The sequence below is a fragment of the Bos mutus genome, unplaced genomic scaffold (genome assembly GCF_027580195.1).
Source record: "Bos mutus isolate GX-2022 unplaced genomic scaffold, NWIPB_WYAK_1.1 CTG425, whole genome shotgun sequence".
NCBI classification, from domain to species: Eukaryota; Metazoa; Chordata; class Mammalia; order Artiodactyla; family Bovidae; genus Bos; species Bos mutus.
Genome location: NW_027219910.1, coordinates 34,219 through 42,771, shown reverse-complemented (window position 1 = coordinate 42,771; position 8,553 = coordinate 34,219). Strand labels below are relative to the sequence as shown.

At 55.5% G+C, this 8,553-nt stretch overlaps 1 pseudogene; it reads right to left on the bottom strand.

Moving 5' to 3' along the window:
• Positions 1–1,558: 1,558 nt before the first annotated feature.
• Positions 1,559–1,678, bottom strand: LOC138987017 (5S ribosomal RNA; annotated as a pseudogene).
• Between the last annotated feature and the right edge of the window lie 6,875 nt (positions 1,679–8,553).

The window sequence follows — 8,553 nt, the reverse complement described above, 5'->3', positions numbered from 1 at the left end:
CATTTCTGCAAGAGCCGCACACCTCCAGAAGGAACCACAAGACTTGCCTGAAATGGTCAAGGTATAAGTATTGACTCAACGCTGGAAGGTCTCCACCTTTGCTATGGAAGTCAAACGATCTTTCTTTGAAATGAAAATGGAGCATACTGAACGTTCACATTCTTCTAGAGCATTTGAAAAGCCCTAACTTGTAGAAATTGCTGTACGAGTTCCTTGAAAGCAAGAACCTCTATGTATGGATATGTCTTCATGCCTTAGATTGTGCCTCAATATAGTGTACACATCAACCCAGGAAAGGAAAGAATTGAATCGCCAAATATACAAAGAGATCAAAAGTGCTGAGCCAAGTGACCCCTTGAGGCTTCCAAGAGCTTTTCTGTCTTTCACACACTAAGTAAATACTGAGCACCTACGATGAGCTAGGAGGCATGTAATAAGTTTCAGGAATAGAAGGCGGAGAGAAGAAGACACAGAGTTCCTGCTTTCACTGAGACGACTTAAATGATACATCACAGGCAGATCCTTTGAGAACCTATAGAGGGGCCTCTTCCCTCACCACAAAACCTGGGTGTCAGGGAAGGCTTTCCAGAGGCACCATTTCGTTGAGGTCCATAGGTTGAACCTAGGTAAACCAGGGTTGAGATGCAGGAAGAATTTCAGGCCGGGAAAATAGCATCTTGGAAGGCTATGTGACCAGGGAAACTTAGGACATTCAAGAAACGAAAAATGCCCTATGGGATGGAAGCCAAAGAGTGCAGAGGGCATTCCAGGCAAAAGACATCAGAGAAGAACGTGAGGAGCAAGCCTGAAGGGAGGTGGTCGATCTTCAATATGCTGGGAAAATACGAGAGCCGCTGGAGCAGGGAGGTGACAGCATTGCATCTGCATTTCCAAAAGGTCATCTTGCTCCACATCACTAATGATTGAGAGGCTCAACCCAAACTCCAAGGAGGGACCACTTCACATGAGTCCGATTGGGCCTCACTGCGATGTCTGTCAATAACCAATGCTGGAGAAGATGTGGAGCAAAGGGAACTCTCCCACGGTGAGTAGGAATGGGCGGGGGAGAGCCGGTATGGAAAAGAATATGGAGGTTCCCAAGGAACTAAAAGTGGAAGTAGCCTATGGTCCAGCAGTCCGACTCCCAGGCATGGATCCACCCACGGTATAAGAAACATAGATGCCCCGCTTGGGCACATCTATCTGTGCGCAGGCGCACACACACGCACGCGCAAGCTGCGCGATCGCTCGCGCAGGCAGGGGGGGGGGGGGGCTGGGGCTGGCTGGAGTCGGTGCAAGCCCCGGGATTGCCTGAGGCAAGCCAAAGGAGCCCCAGGTGGAGACGGGACTGCCGGTCGTCGGGTGTCCTGGAAGCCGAATGCGAATGCGGAGGGGCTCGCGGGCCGCGCGGAGGCAACCCAGGTCTGCAGCGGGAGTCGGGAGTCGGGGCCCCGGCCACCCGCTCCCCGCGGCCCGGGAGGGGCTGGGGCTGCGGGGGGGGGGATCCAAGAATCGGGACGCGCGGCGGGGGCTAAAGGACCTCTTCTGGTAGGCAAAAAGCCTCGAGCACCCGGGATTCCCAGGTGGTCTCCCATCCAAGATACTAACCAGGCCCGACCCTGCTTAGCTTCCGAGATCAGACGAGATCGGGCGCCTTCAGGCTGATAGGGCCTGAGACGGTGGCGGCTGGCCCGGGCGCCCTAAGAGCCTTGCGCCGCCTCCCTTTCGCTTGCCCCTGCAGGTCGGGCCAACGGGCCGCACTCTCGCCGCGGGCGTGGCTGTACTTGAGCCGCACGACCCGCGACCGGACTCCAGCCTGCTGACGCCGGCCCGCCCCCCCGAACACCGCCAACACCAGACCAGCAAGCGCCTGGCCGGGCCCGGGGGCCCGAGGGGCTTCCAGGACCCCCCATTGACCGGGAGGGCGCGCGCGCGCGCGCGCGCGCCGGGGCTGGGGGCTGGGCTGAGGGGTGCGGAGGTCTCGGCGCCCCCACCCGCGGCCACTCCAGACCCGCCGCGCTGGCTGAGCGGGCCTCCCCGATCCCATTCGCTGCTCAGGCCCGCGCGCGCCCCGACGTGTCGGCCCGGCGCCCGCCGCCTCCCACCCCCCGCGCCCAGGGGCCTCTGAACCTCCTGCGGGCCTAGGCGCAGCGAAACTTGAGCGCCTAACTTGCCCGGCACCTGTCCGTGCCCAAACCCACCAGAAGCCAGGAGGCGCGGGTCGACCGAGCGCCAGCCCCTCCCCTTCGCGCACTACCGAGGCCCCCTTTGCCCCCACGCCAAGCCCCTCGACCTTCCTGAGAGAGCAGACGAGCCACAGGCAGGCACACAGACAGACACACAGACACTCGCACGCACTCCACGCCAAGGGAGACAGCTGGCCTGGGCGCAAGCTCTCAGCCAGAGCCAGAGCGCCTGGGAGAGGCCGGGCCAGATTTAACGGCCGGGCGGCTGGCTGTCAGGAGATACAGAGGCAGAAATACATGAAGATTCCGAGACAGACTCCAAGACGGGCAAGAGGAGATACACACACACACACACACACACACACACACACACACACACACACACACTGAGTGTGGTCTTTGGAAATACTTGTGTTCAGAGTTGCTGGGTTGAGCCCAACTTTAATACAACCCATGGACTGCGCCCATCAGGCTCCTCTGTCCGTGGCATTTCCCAGGCGAGGATACTGGGAGTGGGTTGCCATTTCTTCTCCGGGGGGATCTTCCCACCCAGGGATCAAACCCCAGTCTCCTGCGCCATGGATGCCTTGCCATCTGAACCAGGACATTGCTCATTCCCTAGGCAAAATACAAAGAATAGAGCTCGTGTTCTACTAAATGGAAAGATGATTTCAAAAACAGAAGCTGTCCTTTGTTGGCATCTTTGAATCTTTATGTAGTTTTCGTGATTTTTACTGTTAAGGCTAACTGAACAAGGCAAGAGAGAAACCCCAGAATTGAAAAGCAATTGACGTTTTTTGAAAGAAACATGTGCAGGTGAAGCTTTCCTTTTTGAGAGATGGTTAAATGCAAAATCTTGATTCAACACATATGACTTTTGTGCACTTTCTTTCAAATCTCCATGACAAAACCCTAAGGCGTCCAGGAAGAAAGGAGTAGAGGGGCAGACAAAAAAGGGCAACCTTTCCCTTGGTGCCATCTCAACCAGCTGCTTAGTTCCTTCATCTCAAGGACTATCATCTGGGCTTCTGGTTTGTCTGATTCTGTTTCGGGACCGCTTCGTCACAAGGCTGTCAACAGTGGGGTGGGGTGTGTGTGGGGGGGGGGGGAGCCTTTCTTTCCATTCCACATGACACCCAGTGGACAATCCAGGCCCTGCCCACTGCATTGAGTGTGCAGCAACAATATCAACGGTAATGCCGGTGAACAATGCGTATTCCTGAATCCACCCGCTGGCTACTGACTGTGTGTGGTGGTGGTCTGGAACCTAGACCTGGAAGCTTTCTGGATGATTGCAAATGACACCAAAGTCTGAGGACGATGGAAGATCTTCACATTTCTGCAAGAGCCACACACCTCCAGAAGGAACCACAAGACTTGCCTGAAATGGTCAAGGTATAAGTATTGACTCAACGCTGGAAGGTCTCCACCTTTGCTATGGAAGTCAAACGATCTTTCTTTGAAATGAAAATGGAGCATACTGAACGTTCACATTCTTCTAGAGCATTTGAAAAGCCCTAACTTGTAGAAATTGCTGTACGAGTTCCTTGAAAGCAAGAACCTCTATGTATGGATATGTCTTCATGCCTTAGATTGTGCCTCAATATAGTGTACACATCAACCCAGGAAAGGAAAGAATTGAATCGCCAAATATACAAAGAGATCAAAAGTGCCGAGCCAAGTGACCCCTTGAGGCTTCCAAGAGCTTTTCTGTCTTTCACACACTAAGTAAATACTGAGCACCTACGATGAGCTAGGAGGCATGTAATAAGTTTCAGGGAATAGAAGGCGGAGAGAAGAAGACACAGAGTTCCTGCTTTCACTGAGACGACTCTAATGATACATCACAGGCAGATCCTTTGAGAACCTATAGAGGGGCCTCTTCCCTCACCACAAAACCTGGGTGTCAGGGAAGGCTCTCCAGAGGCACCATTTCGTTGAGGTCCATAGGTTGAACCTAGGTAAACCAGGGTTGAGATGCAGGAAGAATTTCAGGCCGGGAAAATAGCATCTTGGAAGGCTATGTGACCAGGGACACTTAGGACATTCAAGAAACGAAAAATGCCCTATGGGATGGAAGCCAAAGAGTGCAGAGGGCATTCCAGGCAAAAGACATCAGAGAAGAACGTGAGGAGCAAGCCTGAAGGGAGGTGGTCGTATCTTCAATATGCTGGGAAAATACGAGAGCCGCTGGAGCAGGGAGGTGACAGCATTGCATCTGCATTTCCAAAAGGTCATCTTGCTCCACATCACTAATGATTGAGAGGCTCAACCCAAACTCCAAGGAGGGACCACTTCACATGAGTCCGATTGGGCCTCACTGCGATGTCTGTCAATAACCAATGCTGGAGAAGATGTGGAGCAAAGGGAACTCTCCTCCACGGTGAGTAGGAATGGGCGGGGAGAGCCGGTATGGAAAAGAATATGGAGGTTCCCAAGGAACTAAAAGTGGAAGTAGCCTATGGTCCAGCAGTCCGAACTCCCAGGCATAGATCCACCCACAGTATAAGTGAACAAGATAGATGCCCCGCTTGGGCACATCTATCTGTGCGCAGCACACACACACGCCAAGATGCGCCGATCGCTGCGAGGCAGGGGTGGGGCGGGGGCCGGGGCTCTGGCTGAGTCGGTGCAAGCCCCGGGATTGCCTGAGGCAAGCCAAAGGAGCCCCAGATGGAGACGGGACTGCCGGTCGCCGGGTGTCCTGGAAGCCGAATGCGACGCGGAGGGGCTCGCGGGCCGCGCGGAGGCAACCCAGGTCTGCAGCGGGAGTCGGGCCCCGCCACCCGCCCCGCGCGCCCCGGAGGGGCTGGGGCTGCGGGGGGATCCAAGAATCGGGACGCGCGGCGGGGCTAAAGGACCTCTTCTGGTAGGCAAAAGCCTCGAGCACCCGGGATTCCCAGGTGGTCTCCCATCCAAGATACTAACCAGGCCCGACCCCTGCTTAGCTTCCGAGATCAGACGAGATCGGGCGCCTTCAGGCTGATACGCCTGAGACGGTGGCGGGGCCTCGGGCGCCCTAAGAGCCTTGCGCCGCCTCCCTTCGCTTCTGCCCTGCAGGTCGGGCCAACGGGCCGCACTCTCGCCGCGGGCGTGCTGTACTTGAGCCGCACGACCCGCGACCGACTCCAGCCTGCTGACGCCGCCCGCCCCGAACACCGCCAACACCAGACCAGCAGCGCCTGGCCGGGCCCGGGGCCCGAGGGGCTTCCAGGACCCCCATTGACCGGGAGGGCGGCGCGCGCGCGCGCGCCGCGGGGCCTGGGGCTGGGCTGAGGGGTGCGGAGGTCTCGGCGCCCCCCCACCCGCGGCCACTCCAGACCCGGCCGCGCTGGGCTGAGCGGGCCTCCCCGATCCCATTCGCTGCTCAGGCCCGCGCGCCCCGGACGTGTCGGGCCGGCGCCCGCCGCCTCCCAACCCCAGCGCCCAGGGGCCTCTGAACCTCCTGCGGCCTAGGCGCAGCGAAACTTGAGCGCCTAAACTTGCCCGGCACCTGTCCGTGCCCAAACCCACCAGAAGCCAGGAGGCGCGGTCGACCGAGCGCCAGCCCCTCCCCTCGCACTACCGAGGCCCCCTTGCCCCCACGCCAAGCCCTCGACCTTCCTGAGAGAGCAGACGAGCCACAGGCAGGCACACAGACAGACACACAGACACACTGCACGCACTCCACGCCAAGGGAGACAGCTGGCCTGGGCGCAAGCTCTCAGCCAGAGCCAGAGCACCTGGGAGAGGCCGGGCCAGATTTAACGGCCGGGCGGCTGGCTGTCAGGAGATACAGAGGCAGAAATACATGAAGATTCCGAGACAGACTCCAAGACGGCAAGAGGAGATACACACACACACACACACACACACACACACACACACACACACACACACACTTGAGTGTGGTCTTTGGAAATACTTGTGTTCGTAGTTGCTGGGTTGAGCCCAACTTTAATACAACCCATGGACTGCGCCCATCAGGCTCCTCTGTCCGTGGCATTTTCCCAGGCGAGGATACTGGGAGGGGGCCATTTCTTTCTCCGGGGGGATCTTCCCACCCAGGGATCAAACCCCAGTCTCCTGCGCCGGGATGCCTTGCCATCTGAACCAGGACATTGCTCATTCCCTAGGCAAAATACAAAGAATAGAGCTCGTGTTCTACTAAATGGAAAGATGATTTCAAAAACAGAAGCTGTCCTTTGTTGGCATCTTTGAATCTTTATGTAGTTTTCGTGGATTTTTACTGTTAAGGCTAAGTGAACAAGGCAAGAGAGAAACCCCAGAATTGAAAAGCAATTGACGTTTTTGAAAGAAACATGTGCAGGTGAAGCTTTTCCTTTTGAGAGATGGTTAAATGCAAAATCTTGATTCAACACATATGACTTTTTGTGCACTTTCTTTCAAATCTCCATGACAAAACCCTAAGGCGTCCAGGAAGAAAGGAGTAGAGGGGCAGACAAAAAAAGAGCAACCTTTCCCTTGGTGCCATCTCAACCAGCTGCTTAGTTCCTTCATCTCAAGGACTATCATCTGGGCTTCTGGTTTGTCTGATTCTTGTTTCGGGACCGCTTCGTCACAAGGCTGTCAACAGTGGGGGGGGGTGTGTGTGGGGGGGGGGGGAGCCCTTCTTTCCATTCCACATGACACCCAGTGGACAATCCAGGCCCTGCCCACTGCATTGAGTGTGCAGCAACAATATCAACGGTAATGCCGGGAACAATGCGATTCCTGAATCCACCCGCTGGCTACTGACTGTGTGTGGTGGTGGTCTGGAACCTAGACCTGGAAGCTTTCTGGATGATTGCAAATGACACCAAAGTCTGAGGACGATGGAAGATCTTCACATTTCTGCAAGAGCCGCACACCTCCAGAAGGAAACCACAAGACTTGCCTGAAATGGTCAAGGTATAAGTATTGACTCAACGCTGGAAGGTCTCCACCTTTGCTATGGAAGTCAAACGATCTTTCTTTGAAATGAAAATGGAGCATACTGAACGTTCACATTCTTCTAGAGCATTTGAAAAGCCCTAACTTGTAGAAATTGCTGTACGAGTTCCTTGAAAGCAAGAACCTCTATGTATGGATATGTCTTCATGCCTTAGATTGTGCCTCGAATATAGTGTACACATCAACCCAGGAAAGGAAAGAATTGAATCGCCAAATATACAAAGAGATCAAAAGTGCCGAGCCAAGTGACCCCTGAGGCTTCCAAGAGCTTTTCTGTCTTTCACACACTAAGTAAATACTGAGCACCTACGATGAGCTAGGAGGCATGTAATAAGTTTCAGGGAATAGAAGGCGGAGAGAAGAAGACACAGAGTTCCTGCTTTCACTGAGACGACTCTAATGATACATCACAGGCAGATCCTTTGAGAACCTATAGAGGGGCCTCTTCCCTCACCACAAAACCTGGGTGTCAGGGAAGGCTCTCCAGAGGCACCATTTCGTTGAGGTCCATAGGTTGAACCTAGGTAAACCAGGGTTGAGATGCAGGAAGAATTTCAGGCCGGGAAAATAGCATCTTGGAAGGCTATGTGACCAGGGACACTTAGGACATTCAAGAAACGAAAAATGCCCTATGGGATGGAAGCCAAAGAGTGCAGAGGGCATTCCAGGCAAAAGACATCAGAGAAGAACGTGAGGAGCAAGCCTGAAGGGAGGTGGTCGATCTTCAATATGCTGGGAAAATACGAGAGCCGCTGGAGCAGGGAGGTGACAGCATTGCATCTGCATTTCCAAAAGGTCATCTTGCTCCACATCACTAATGATTGAGAGGCTCAACCCAAACTCCAAGGAGGGACCACTTCACATGAGTCCGATTGGGCCTCACTGCGATGTCTGTCAATAACCAATGCTGAGAAGATGTGGAGCAAAGGGAACTCTCCTCCACGGTGAGTAGGAATGGGCGGGGAGAGCCGGTATGGAAAAGAATATGGAGGTTCCCAAGGAACTAAAAGTGGAAGTAGCCTATGGTCCAGCAGTCCGACTCCCAGGCATAGATCACCCACGGTATAAGTGAACAAGATAGATGCCCCGCTTGGGCACATCTATCTGTGCGCAGCGCAGCACACGCGCATGATGCGCGATCGCTCGCGAGGCAGGGGTGGGGCGGGGCCGGGCTCTGGCTGGAGTCGGTGCAAGCCCCGGGATTGCCTGAGGCAAGCCAAAGGAGCCCCAGATGGAGACGGGACTGCCGGTCGTCGGGTGTCCTGGAAGCCGAATGCGACGCGGAGGGGCTCGCGGGCCGCGCGAGGCAACCCAGGTCTGCAGCGGGAGTCGGGCCCCGCCACCCGCCTCCCGCGCCCGGGAGGGGCTGGGGCTGCGGGGGATCCAAGAATCGGGACGCGCGGCGGGGCTAAAGGACCTCTTTCTGGTAGGCAAA